The following is a 15,162-nucleotide window of genomic DNA, read 5'->3' as shown; positions in this document are numbered from 1 at the left end:
TGCCAGCTAGAAGTAGGCGCAACACACGCCCTAATTACATCTGCAAACTGCATCCAACATCAATTCGGTATGGCTATCAAGAGTTCACAGTAAACACCTTTCAGAAATTTGCAGAGGAGGTAGATCGTGATGTTAATTGCAATGCTGAATGCTGCCTTTTTTAAATTCAGCACTTGAGACAACCATCCCTATTAGAGGTGCCATTGAATCACATATTCTGCACCTGAATTCAGTCCTTCAGATCGCCATCCCTATTAGAGGTGCCATTGAATCACATATTCTGCACCTGAATTCAGCCCTTCAGATCGCCATCCCTATTAGAGGTGCCATTGAATCACATATTCTGCACCTGAATTCAGCCCTTCAGATCGCCATCCCTATTAGAGGTGCCATTGAATCACATATTCTGCACCTGAATTCAGCCCTTCAGATCGCCATCCCTATTAGAGGTGCCATTGAATCACATATTCTGCACCTGAATTCAGCCCTTCAGATCGCCATCCCTATTAGAGGTGCCATTGAATCACATATTCTGCACCTGAATTCAGCCCTTCAGATCGCCATCCCTATTAGAGGTGCCATTGAATCACATATTCTGCACCTGAATTCAGCCCTTCAGATCGCCATCCCTATTAGAGGTGCCATTGAATCACATATTCTGCACCTGAATTCAGTCCTTCAGATCGCCATCCCTATTAGAGGTGCCATTGAATCACATATTCTGCACCTGAATTCAGCCCTTCAGATCGCCATCCCTATTAGAGGTGCCATTGAATCACATATTCTGCACCTGAATTCAGTCCTTCAGATCGCCATCCCTATTAGAGGTGCCATTGAATCACATATTCTGCACCTGAATTCAGCCCTTCAGATCGCCATCCCTATTAGAGGTGCCATTGAATCACATATTCTGCACCTGAATTCAGCCCTTCAGATCGCCATCCCTATTAGAGGTGCCATTGAATCACATATTCTGCACCTGAATTCAGCCCTTCAGATCGCCATCCCTATTAGAGGTGCCATTGAATCACATATTCTGCACCTGAATTCAGCCCTTCAGATCGCCATCCCTATTAGAGGTGCCATTGAATCACATATTCTGCACCTGAATTCAGCCCTTCAGATCGCCATCCCTATTAGAGGTGCCATTGAATCACATATTCTGCACCTGAATTCAGCCCTTCAGGTCGCCATCCCTATTAGAGGTGCCATTGAATCACATATTCTGCACCTGAATTCAGCCCTTCAGATCGCCATCCCTATTAGAGGTGCCATTGAATCACATATTCTGCACCTGAATTCAGTCCTTCAGATCGCCATCCCTATTAGAGGTGCCATTGAATCACATATTCTGCACCTGAAATGTGGTGAAATAATATACATCACGACTTTATAGTATTTGCAATGGAATCATCAGTTATGTAAACATTAAGGAAGTGTCTCACAATCAAATAAAGAGATTGTTCATCAATCACAGGTTTGCAGCTGGTGTTTTAGTAAGGTTGTTACAATTTTACAAGTGTTTAATATTTCCTGCATTTATTGCTAAAGTTAAGAAGGGTTGAGAAACAATTTGCGGTAACAAATAGTCCCTCTCCAACACAACATAGCTAGGTGAATGAACAGAGGGTAGAGGGTCCAGAAACAAGTCACAACAAGCAGCTATATCTGCTCAAGGTGTGTAGGGACTAATTATCGAACATGAATATCAATGAAAATCAATCAAGGTGCCTCAAAGCATATTTTCACGAACAAAATCTGTTAACCGCTATGGCCACAACTGCAACCCCAGAACCAGGCTTTGATTGCATTGTTAGTAGCTTTTAAAGTGACTAGAACAAAAATATGTTCATTGCAGAATGAAAAGGGAGTTATTTGCAACATCTCAGTTTGTCATCCACTGTATTCTAATATTCTCTATTAAACAGGACAAAGTATATTTCATTTTTTTCTTGCCAAAGCCCAGTAGATAGATGGGGCAATCATATTATTTTGTGGGGAAGTCAGGCAATCATCCACAAAAACCCAAATATTCAGTTGGTATGGGACAATAGGCAGTGAAAATGTAAGGTGAATGCCCATTCTCAATGCCTTTACTCAGCAATTGCCTCCTATTAGTTTTTTTAGTCAATGGCAAACTGAAGGGAGTCAAAGCCTGCTGATAAAATGTCAGAGATTCTGGAGCTGAATTTACAAGCATTAGAAACCATGCTGATATAGAACTGACCATCGGGATGCTGAAACAACAGTTTCACCAGCTGAGCTGCTCTGGGCAAGTCCCGTAGAAACACTTGTGGCAGCCTGCTGCATTCTACAAGATCGTAGTAACCTGAGCAGTTGAGGAGCAGAAGTACAGAGTTGCAATAGAAAGAAGAATGTGAGAGGATGCTTGCACTAGTTGGCAGAGTGGCAGGACAGTGAAGCACAAGGAAAGCAGGCTGACATTGCAGCTGCCTAAACGTCCATTGTTGTGTGACTACTATTTGGACTGTAATTGGAGCTGCAATATCAATAAGAGCAAGTCAAAGAATAATGAGAGCTCTGGGAAATGTACACATAAGTAGAACAGGCAAATCAAATTAACAAGGTTTTCCAGAGAACAGCAAATGAAAGATTCCTAATGGTTCGTTTTCTGAGTGGCAGGCGGTGACCAGTGGGGTGCCACAGGGATCTGTACTGGGACCCCAGATGTTCACAATTTACATTAATGATCTGGATAAGGGGATTGGATGTAATATCTCCAAATTTGTAGATGACACTAAGCTAGAAGGGGTTGTGTGCACGGAAGAGGGGGTCAGGAAGCTCCAGTGTGATTTGGATAAATTGAGGGACTGGGCAGATACACGGCAAATGCACTACAATGTGGATAAATGTGAGGTTATCCACTTTGGTAATACAAACCGGAGGGCAGATTACTATTTGAATGGCAATAGATTAAGAGATGGGGAAGTGCAGAGAGACCTAGGGGTACTTGTACACCAGTCTCTGAAGGCGAGCATGCAGGTACAGCAGGCGGTTAAAAAGGCAAATGGTATGTTGGCCTTCATATCAAGAGGGTTTGAGTATAGGAACAAGGATACCTTACTGCAGCTGTGCAGGGCCTTGATGAGACCCCACCTGAAGTATTGTGTGCAGTTTTGGTCACCTTATCGAAGGAAGGATGTTCTTGCAATGGAGGGAGTGCAGAGGCGATTCACCAGGCTGATACCTGGAATGGCAGGAATGACTTATGAGGAAAGATTGTGCAAATTGGGATTGTACTCGCTGGAATTTAGAAGATTGAGAGGGGATCTCATAGAGACCTATAAAATTCTGGCAGGACTGGACAGAATGGATGCAGATGGGATGTTTCCAATGATGGGAAAATCCAGAACCCGGGGCCATGGTTTGAGGATAATAGGCAAACCATTTAGGACCGAGATGAGGAGGAATTTCTTTACCCAGAGGGTGGTGAATCTGTGGAATTCATTGCCACAGAGGGCAGTAGAGGCAGGTTCATTAAATATATTTAAGAGGGAATTAGATCTATTTCTTCAGTATAAGGGTATTAAAGGTTACGGAGAGAAGCCGGGGACGGGGAACTGAACTTTAAGATCAGCCATGATCTCGTTGAATGGCAGAGCAGGCTCGAAGGATCAAATGACCTACTCCTGCTCCTATCTTCGATGTTTCTATGTTTCTATGTATTACTGGGTTAGAAAACTATAAATAAAGTCCTGCTTTTCATGAATCAAGGGATACAGACAGAGACCAGCATGAAACTATAAGCCAGTTAACTTAACATGTCTTTGGGAAAATGTTGGAATTTATTATTGAAGCAGTAGTAGAGAATTTAGAAAATAATTATAAGGAAATCAACATGATTTTAGAAAAGGAATAAAGGATTGGTAAAATTTCTGGCAATTTTTGAGAAGGTAACAAATAATAAGGGGGAAACTTGTGACTAGTGTATTCAATAACGTGCAACATACTGTACAATTGTTTGGACGAAATATATAGGGGACAGGCAAGCAAACAGCTTTTTATTTTTATTTCAGTTTTTACATTATTTTACTAATCTTGTTTGAAATGAAAATCCTCATTGTTTAAGATTTTTGGTGTGTGGTACTTAAGAACTGAGACTATTAAAGTGACTGGTACAAAACCTACATTTTTAGAATGAAAAATTATAATTATAAACAGAGAAAGAACAATGTTGTAGATAGAGGCCTATCAGCTACAGTGACATACTACACCAAGGTTTCCAAATCAAAAAAGAATATGGAAAAAACTCACCCTCAAAAATGTCAGTATTAATTAATCTTGGATTTACTCCTTTCCTTAAAAAGTAATACAGTAATTGCTCCTTTTCTCCAAAAAAACTGTAATTATTTACTATGGGATTAAAAGAAAAGAGATATCGGTACATACCTAACTACCATTCCATGTTATTCGGACTACAATCAACCTCCTGTCATCTGAAATTCATGCAACTGGCAATCTCAAACAACTGGCAACAGAAAAAAAAGGAAAAATAAATCTGAAATGAAAATACGTAAATAATAATAAATAAAAATTAAAAGTTTAAAATTGTAAAAGTAAATATTATCTGAAGTAACACACAAACCTTTGGTGAAGGCTGAACAAATATTCAGCCAGTGGAGTGCTTTGGTCGTGCTTTGCTCGTAACAGCTGTTTAAATAAAGTTGTGTAAAACTGTAATGGCATCGCCCAAGATGAAGAGCTGGTTGATGCTGCTCACCATTGCGGTGACTTACTTAAAGTGTCCTCTTATCTCTGCTTAGTAAAAATACTTATTTTTTACTAGTATAGTTACAGGCCCAGAGGACCCCAAAACCTAGCAGCAATAGATATTCACCAAGACAAATAGTTACTTAAACCAAAGTTGCTTTTAATTATCTTTAAACATGAAAACAGGATCATACCCTACCATTACTATTAATTTAACCCCCTTCTAATTCTAAGCACATGTGTATATAATGTGCGTGTAAGTTCAGAAAAGTTCTTTGATTCACAGTCCAATCTCACTTCTCACTCCTCCAAGTTCACTGGTATCAGGCAATTCTTATACTGAGCACATGTATTTAACATTTATGAATTTCACCAGGTTTTGGTGCTTGAAAAGTACATTGTTACCACTCAGGAAGGTTCTTGTTGATTGTCAGAAAGAGATTTGTTGCTCTTTGGACACCCACAACTGATTCCTTCTGATCAGCCACTTCAGTGTCTTGCCAAATAAATTTGCCCCATCAGGGTTTTCCAGATGATAACCTCTTTCTTTCAGGACACCACAGAGTTCCTTTTTGTTTCCCTTATCTCAGGTCAAATATTATACAGCCAGTCCTCTCCTCTTGTATGGACCACAAGGGCTTTGACCAGGCGGAATTAAGAACTCACAACCTGTCTACAAAATGGGGTTTTTCCACAAGCTTGCCAGCTTGTCCTTTTCCAGTCCTAGCTGCTGCTGAACTGTAGAACTGAATTTTCTCTCTCTCTCTCTCTCTCACACACACACACACACACACACACACACACACACACACACACACACACACACCCACACAGAATTCTCTCTCTCTCACACACACACATGACCCTCTTAGAACAGCACACTGCACTCAGACTGCAGCACCAGACCCAATCTTCTGAGTCCATTTATCTGTTGCTTTCCAAAACAATAATCCATTACTCCACAGTATGTTCACTTAACACCTACTTGTGAAATCTTTACAGACATTCTTCAAAGTTTTTGCAAAGGCACTCGGAGCCTGGACTGTCTGGTTTGAGCAGAGCTCTGGCATTTTGAATGACATCTGTTTTGAAGTGTTTATATCTATGTGTTACCTAACTAAAAAACCCACAATCTATCTTCCAAAAATATATCTATACATAATATAAAATGTAACATAATCTGTCACAGTATATTATTAAGTACATTTGTTAGGCTTTATCTGTAAAGTTGAGGGAGGGGTGTTAATTATCTATAATGTTATTGTTCATCTTTCGGCTGGCTCCATGGAGGGGGATAATTCACAACAATTAAATGTTTTCAAAGAATGCAATGAAAATAAAGTAAAATGTGTTTAAATTTATATGTTCATACAAGAGAAGCTTGTTCAATACAAGTACAGAATGGTGTTTTTGTTTTTAAACTGTTTATTCTTAATGCAGGTGTATTAGTTAGGCATTGTAAGAGTGAGTCTCAAGCAAATGCAAAACTTGCTTATCTAGCATCTACCAATTTCTGTAGGTGCCGAATACCAGGGGTTTTACTGTAATAAGAAAAATAGTTTGGTATCATTCAGACTAAAATTTAAAGAAGATAGTGGAATAATTCAGTCCTATTTTTGTTTGAAGATTCCCTGTTTATTTTTTATTTTCATCTTTAACTTGGCACAATTAAATCTCAGCAGCATGGCATATGGCAAAAACCCAAATGAGAATTCATAACTGCATCAATATTTCTGATTGGAAGTTCAGGCTTCAAAGTATTGTACAGAGAGAAAAATAACACTGGAAGCAGCCTTCACAGAGTATGTGAGCATGGAAGGTTGGCAAGGAGTTCACATGTCTTATAGCAGAGAGAAGAGGGTACATTTAAAGCAAAAGTAAATGTACATTCCTGGGGATGGAAAAGGACTTGAGTTGCATTGTTATATAGCAGTGTAGGGTGGGGAATGCAAGAACACATACAAGATTATTTTTTTAAACACACTTACAAAAGTAACACAAATGAAATCAAAAGAGGAACCATGATAATTTCAGGAAATCCCGTGTATTCCCACACATATGCTGTATCATATGATGGTTTGCAGGATTCTCAGTTCCTATCAATGCCAGCAAGCTGGATAAAAACATCAGTTAAACAATGAAGAAATCTAACTCAGTGGGTATGGTTGCAGAACTCTGTGTGAAGGCAGATCTCTGGTTTAATATGGTCATTATATCTTCCAATGGACATATCTATGATTGGTAGATGAGTAAGGTGGAAGTCAAGGCAGTTCATTGTTTTTTTTTATTAATTCTCTCAGTATATGCCCCAGTTCAGTCAGGCAGTCATCCTTAGGACTTGACCAGCTCAGTCAGTAGTGGCACACTAAACTACATTTGGTGATAGACATTGAAGTGCCCTATCCAGAGTACATTACATATTCTTTACTGGAAGGAAGTTATTAACCAAGTCTTTTCAGGCACCCTCCATTTTATATCTCCAATGTTGTGTGATAGTGCCACCATAGACCTTTAAATTTTCAACAACTATAAGATTGTTTCCAACACTCTAAATTTAAAAAAAATTCAACTCTATACTGCACATTTGCAATAACATGTTATTTGTGTTTCTAGATCACAAAGGAAACTACAATAAATACGACTACTTGCGATTAAGCATCATGAAGGTAACAGGTTTTAACTTTAACATAGAATAATACAGCACAATATAGGCCCTTCAGCCCTCGATGTTATGCCAACCCATATATCCCTTCCCAAAAGAAAAGTACTAAACCCTCCCTACCCCAAAACCCTCTATTTTTCTTTCATCGACGTGTCTGTCTTAAATGCCTCTAATGTTTCAGCCTCCATCACCATCCCCAGCAAGGCATTCCAGGCACCCACAACTCTCTGTGTAAAAAATAAATTACCCCTGATGTCTCCCTTAAACTTCCCACCCTTATCTTTGTACATAAAGGTTCTCTGGTGTTTGCTGATCCCTTATAATCTTGTAGACCTCTCATCCTTCTACATTCCAAATAGAAAGATCCCAGCTCTGCTAACCTTGCGTCATAAGATTTGTTTCCCAATTCAGGCAACATCCTGGTAAATCTCCTCTGCACGCTCTCCATAGCTTCCACATCTTCCTATAATGAAGTGACCAACCTGAACACAATACTCTGTGTAGTCTTACCAGAGATATGTAGAGTTGCAACATGACTTTGCTACTCCTGAATTCATTCACCCTATTTATGAATTCCCACATCCCATTGGCCTTCTTAACAATCCTATCAACCTGTGCAGTGACCTTGAAGAATGTATGGATTTGTACCCCAAAGTCCCTCTTTTCATCGACACTCTTAAGTAACCAGCCATTAGCCCTGTACTCAGCCTTCAGGTGTGTCCTTTCAAAATGCATCACCTCACATTGAACTCCATCTGCCACTTTTCTGCCCAAATCTGCATCCTGTCTATATCGTCTTGTAACCTTCAACAACTTTCAGCTCTATCCACAACTCCTCCAACCTTTGTATCATCTGCAAACGTACTGACTCATCTGCCTCTTTATCCAGGTCATTGATAAAAATCACAAAGAACAGGAGTCCCAGACAAATCCTTGTTGCATTCCACTAGGCAGAAATACATTCCTTCCTCTACTACTCTCTTCCTACAAGACAATTTTCTATCCATACAGCCAAGGTTCCAATGATCACCTGCCTCATAACTTTCTGGATGAGTCTCTCATGGGGGACTTTTCAAATGCCTTGCTAAAATCCATGTAGACCCTCATCAATTTCTTTTGTTAATGTTACAGGCCTAGAGGACCCCAAAACCCAGCAGCAATAGAAATTCACCAAGACAAATAGTTACTTAAAAAAAAGTCATTTTAATTTTCTTTAAGCATAAAAATAGGATCAAACTTTAACTTATTACTATTAACTTAACTTAACCCTCTTCTAAGCACACATGTATGTAATGTGTATAAATTCAGAAAAGTTCTTTGATTCACTTCTCACTCCTCAAAGTTCACCAGTATAGGCAATTCTTATACTGTGCACAGAATTTAACATTTATGAATTTTCACCAAGCTCTGGTACTTAAACAGTTACCGCTCAGGAAGGTTCTTGTTGGTTTCAGAGAGAGATTCGTTGCTCGTTGGACACACACAAACTGATTTCTTCCGATCAGCCACTTCAATATCTTGCAGAAGAAACTTGCCCCATCGTGGGTTTTCCAAATGATAACCTCTTCTTCCAGGTCACCACAGAATTCCTCTTGTTTTTCCCTTATTTCAGGAGAAATACTCTAGCCAGTCATTTCCTCTTGTAAGGACTACAAGGGTTTTCAACAGGCTGAACTCAGAACTCACATCCCATCTTCAAAATGGGGTTTCAGCAAGCTGCCAGCTTCCAATGACTGCAGAAACCAATTCTCTGTCTGTCTGTCTGTCTGTCTCTCTTAGAGAAAGTCTGTTTGCTCTCTCTCTCTCTCTCTCTCTCTATATATATATATATATATATATAATATATATCTCCCCCTCTCTCTGCTTGCAAAACCACATGACCTTCTTAGAATAGCAAACTACAACCAAGCAGATTGCAGCACCGGACCCAAACTTCTGAGTCCATTCATCTGTTGCTTCCAAAACAATAATTCATTCACATCCGCTTTTGAAATTCTTTAGCAAAACAAGGAGACTGCCTGCATGACTCACTTACAGCAAAGGACTTGCATTTTAAGTGAGATCTGTTTTGTGAAATGTTTGTATTTGTTTGTGACCTACACTAACCCACACAATCTATCTCCTTCAAAAACATATCTATATACAATACAAAATATGATATAATCCATCACATTACCTCCTCACAAAACTCAATTAGACTCATGAGGCTCAACTTTCCCCTCAAAAAACCATGTTGACTATCCTTGAGTAGTCTGTACTTCTCCAAATGCTCACAGATCCTACCTTAAGTCTACTCTCCATTAGTTTGCACACCACTGACGTAACACTCACAGGTCTATAATTCCCAGGATTTTCCCTATTACCTTTCATAAACAGGAGGACTACATTTGCCAATCTCCCATCCTCCAGCATCTACCCTGCGGCCAAAAATAATTCAAAGATCATAGCTACTGCCCCAGCTATCTCTTCTCTCACTTCCCATAGCAGCCTGGGGTATATCACGTCCAGCCCCAAAGACTTATCAACCTTGATGTTTTTAAGTTGATCTTCCACTTGCTTAATCTCCACATTGTTCACCACACACGCCTGTTCAATTTTGACCTCACCATGATCAAGATCCTTTTCTCTTGTGAATACTGAAGCAAAGTATTAATTTAGGACCTCCTCAACCTCCTCCGCCTCCAGGCACATGTTGCCTTCCTTATCCTTTAGCGGCCCACCTTCATTCTTGTCATCCTTCTGTTCTTCACATACACATAGAACGCCTTGGGGGTTCTCCTTAATTCTACATGCCAAGGCCTTCTCATACCCCTTGTGAGCTCTCCTATCTCCTTTCTTAAGCCTCTTCCTGGCTACCATATACTTCTTATGTTCCCTTCCTGTTTCCTGCTTCCTCTATCTAATGTATCCTTCCTTCTCCCTCTTGGCATTGCCTGACCTGTTTCATCAGCCTCTGTTCTCTTTTACCCATTTTTTAACTTGTCCATTGGGTCAAACCTATCTTGAACCCTGCTCAAATGGTCCCTAAGCATCCACCATATTACTTCCATGCTTTCACCCTTAAACATATTTCCAATTTATTCTCGCTAGTTCTTGCCTCATACCTTCATAATTAACCTTTCTCCAGTTAAGCACTTTCCCATTATGACTGTTCATATCCTTTTGCATATCCATGTTGAAGCTAAGGGAGTTGTGGTCACTCTCACCAAAATCCTCCCCCACCAAGAGGTCCGCAACCTGACCAGGTTCATTCCCCTGAACCAGATTGCAGTGAACTAGGGTTAACTGGTAGTGTGTTGTGCTGACGGCTGGCCCCACCTCTCAGCTCCATCCCTATCTGCTCACTTATAACCCTGGTTTCCCACCTAAACCAAGAACTCTTCTGAAGACTTCTGTGAGACCCTACCATTCATTATAAGCTAATAAAATCATTGTTCTCCCTCCAGTCGTGAGAGCTTTAATTCATGCTATACAGATCCAATATGGCCTCTCCTCCAGTCAGCCGGTCCACATACTGTGTCCAGAATCCTTCTTGTACACACCTGTCAAATTCAGCCCCATCTATCCCTCTTGCAGTCAATATGTGTCAGTCAATATTAGAGAAGCTGAAATCATCCATATCTACAACCCTGTATTTCCTGCACCATTCCAAATTCTGCCTGCTTATCTGCTCCTCGGTGCCCTGAAGTCTATTTGGGGGCCTATAGACTAGTCCCAGCATAGTGATAGCTCCCTTTCTGCTTCTGACTTTCACCCACACTAATTCAGTGAACACTCCCTCTGCAGCGACCTCCCTTTCTAAAGCTGTGATACTATCCCTGACCATTAATGCAACTCCCCCTTCCCCTTTTTCCACCTGTGGTGCACTGTCGGTCAGAAGCAAACACACAAACCTAAAAGATTGTACAACAGGCTTTATTCAACGTAAACTTCCACAGAGCCAGCTGTGAGGAGAGCTGCTGTAAACTCTGAGAGTGACTTCGAAGGGCTGGCTCAGGCTTTTATCCTGGAGGGTGATTGACACCCGACCGGGTGGGGCTTGGTCCATTCAGGTCGGCTAATTCACAGCCGGCCTGGTGTTGTCTTGTTCCCATGCTCTTCTGCAGGTACAGAAGTTGTCCCCTGCAGTAGGCCAGTGGTTTACCACCACACCACCTCCCATCCTATTCTTTTTAAAACACCTAAACCCAAATACATGCATCAGCCAGTTTTGCCCTTCCTCAAGCTAAGTTTCAGTAAAGGCCACAACATAGTAGTTCTACATACTGATCCATGCTCTATGTTCATCATTTTTTTATTCCTAATACTCTTAGCATTAAAATAGACACATTTCAACCCCTCTAACTGGCGACCTTTATATTTTGTCCCCTGTCTGACCTTCCTCACCAACTCAGAGCACACAGTAACATACTTTTCTCCTTCTACCCTAATTTCCACACTCACATTCAGATTCCCACTCCCTGCCAAACTAGTTTAAACCCTGCCCATAGCTCTACAGTTCTAGCATACCTGCCTGTCAGAATATTGGTCCCTTTCCAGTTCATGTGCAGCCCATCCTTTTTGTACAGGTCAGACCTCTCCCAGAAGAGATCCCAATGATCTACAAATCTAAACCCTGCCCCTGGCACCAACTCTTCAGCCACACATTCATCTGCCACAGTCTCCTGTTCCTACCCTCTCTGGCGCATGGCACAGGCAGCAATCCTGAGATTACCACCCTTGAGCATCTGCTTTTTAACTTTTTTCCTAGCTCCTTATATTCCCTCTTCAGGACCTCATCCCTACTCCTGTCTATGTAATTGGTCCCCCCGTGGACCACGACATCTGGCTGCTCGCCCTCCCCCTCTAAAATGAGGAAAATATCCTCAACACTCGGTGAAATAGATTTAAGACAGATGAGTAGAAATCTATTGGATTCTCTGCCCAAACAGCTGCAAAATCTGCCGCATTAAATGTATTTAAGGCAAAGATAGATAGATTTTTGAATAATAGGGAAATTAAGGGTTATGGGAACAAGCAGGCAAGTGAAGCTACTGCCAAATCAGCCATGATCTTATTGAATGATGGAGCAGGCTCAACAGGTCAGATAGCCTTCTTCTGCTCCTATTTCTTACGTTATGTTCTGATGTTAGGATGCCCAATTCATTGACATTTCTAATTAATATCAATTATATTCTAATGAATGGCTTACACTCACAAATACCATTAATAAATGATCATTAGTCTTTTACTGATTTTATTTTAATGCTGGTCTTAATTTCAGTTGATTTATTTTGGTTGCCCATAGGGCATTCTATCAGCTTTCAGTTGTAAATAAACTGATTTGTGAACATGGGTTACTGTTTGAAAATAAAGGTCAGTCATTTAAGAGAGAAGAGATGTTTTTTTTTTCTCTGAGAGTTGGGAAATTTTCCTCAAAAAACAGTGGAACAGAGACTGAATATTTTAAAGGAAGACTTAAATAAATTCTCACAGATAGGAATGTGGAATTGAGGTTACTGTGATCTTACTGAATGACAGAACTGATTCAAGGGATCATTTAGGCTATTCCTGGTCCAACCTCACATTTATATAAGTAAACAGTATGTAAGTAAGTGGGCTGCCTGGTTAGTGAAGCAGTTCGCACAATGGCTGTTACAGCGGCAGCGATCGGGATCAGGGTTTGAATCACATGCTTTCTGTAAGGAGTTTTTATGTTCTCCCCATATCTGGGTGGGTGTTCCTTGGGGGCTCTGGTTTCCTCCCACCCTTCAAAAAAAAAGATCAGGTGTTGTAGGTCAATTGGATGTGAATGGGTGGCATAGGTTCATGGGCCGAAAGGGCCTGCAACTGTACTATATGTCTAAATTAGATTTAAAAATAAATTAAAATTAAATATATCACTTGACACTGCAGCCTAAATGATGCTTTTATCATTGATAAATAAATATAAATTTAAAACCATGTTTCCTTCCACGACACAGCAAAGGCCTGATGTTAATTTTATACCAGTTGACATAATTCCACAAGTATTCCATTCAAAGCATTGCTCCTTGCTTAACTTCAGGTCTGTAAGTGAAGGAATTCATACTCAGACTTGAAGTTTAATCAGATGAAGCTTTCCCGAGGAAACTCCCCAGATGAATTTCAGAAACAATTATAAATGGTTGCAGCATCTGCAACATCGAAGTAAAGTTAAAGTACTTTGGAAGTCAAAATAAGCTAACCATTGATTAAGACACAACTGATGTTCATCTAGAAATCACACTTTTCCAGCTAACCCTACACTTACTTATGTTAACTTTTTCAAATAGTTGCTGAGATCAAATGTCTGCTAGATTTAGATAGCATCATAGAAGCCTGAAAGTCCAAACAATATTGGATGTTATTTTTCGTGTTGAATAGGGGATGAGATCAAGACCTTATTTTTTTTAAGGTAAAATCAGCGCCCTTGGATTGAATATTACATGATTTTAACTCCAACTACCCAATCATAAGGAAAAATGCATAGCCATTTCTATGTCATACTTCATCAAAAATTTCTTCCCTAGTGCAATTGCTGGTTATTTAAGAAACAGTCCCATGTTTATCTCCTAAATCGATAGAAAAGACTTACATCAATATTTCGAGATGATTCAATGTTCTCTCTGACCAATGTAAGACTTTTAGAAATGTAAAATCCAAGTGGCTGGAGAAACTCAGTGGGGTGAGCAGCATCAATGGCAGAAAAAAAAATGGACAACATGACAGGTCAGAACCCTTCATCAAAACTGAAACCAGGAGAGGGCCATTCTAATGAGGACAGTGTGGGAGGAGTTGAACAGGATCCAGTAAACCAGGGAGGAGTGAAGGATGACGAAGAGAGACAGGTGCCAGCCAAAGAGAGAGGCAAGAGTAAAAAGGGCAGTAAAATGAGACATACTTATTGACGTGAGTGGTAAGTGGAAACAAAGGCTGCCAGTGTTGGAATCCAATAATATGATATAATGAGAACTATTAGGGGAGAGATGAAGGACAAATGGAACCAGATGGAGCCAAAATGGGAGGAAAATAGTGGGAAAGAATGCTGATGTGGGGAAATGCAGGCGGAAGAGGATGGAACCAGAGCGGGAGGGGGCTGAGAATTGGTGAAGGGCTGAGTGGGAAATGGAACTGGTTCAAGCAAGTTAATGAGGAATTATCTACTTTTGCCAAATTAACAGTTTTTCTCTGCTCAGCTGAAAAATGTAATGGTGCACATAAATTCTATCCCTAATTTTAGATTCTCATAATGTCCCTAACCACAAATGTTAGATTAACCTGCCACTTATCCTTGATAATCCAATCACTTTTCTAAAATAATTGAATGGTGTGTGTGTTTATGGAATCTGAAGGAACCACAGGAGAATTCCAAACATTTAAAATCAAAGCTTCTGCCATTTTTTCTTCCATTGGGATAGACACTGCCAGATCTTGGAGTTTTGACTTTCTTGGTGTCAAGCTTTTTGGCATTGCTGCTGCTTTATCAAGTCCTTTCCTTCATTTAATAATTGTTCTCCTTTTACAATCCTGCAACTCTACTGTCAACGTTGATGCAATTCTTCAAAAAGTCCACTCATTTTTTATTCTCACATATCACATCATAAATTTTTGGGAGGCCCATGTTACATCCATCCATCCTTCCCACTACAGTATATGTGCCCTTGATATTTTCTTATTACACACTCTTTTCTGAGATCTTATTGTTTTTTCCTTTGTGTTTTTCCTATTAGCTGCTTCCTTTGATTTTAGATTGAAATCTCTTTAGTTAA

The sequence above is a fragment of the Narcine bancroftii genome, chromosome 4 (genome assembly GCF_036971445.1).
Source record: "Narcine bancroftii isolate sNarBan1 chromosome 4, sNarBan1.hap1, whole genome shotgun sequence".
Classification (NCBI taxonomy): domain Eukaryota; kingdom Metazoa; phylum Chordata; class Chondrichthyes; order Torpediniformes; family Narcinidae; genus Narcine; species Narcine bancroftii.
This window is presented reverse-complemented; position numbering follows the sequence as displayed.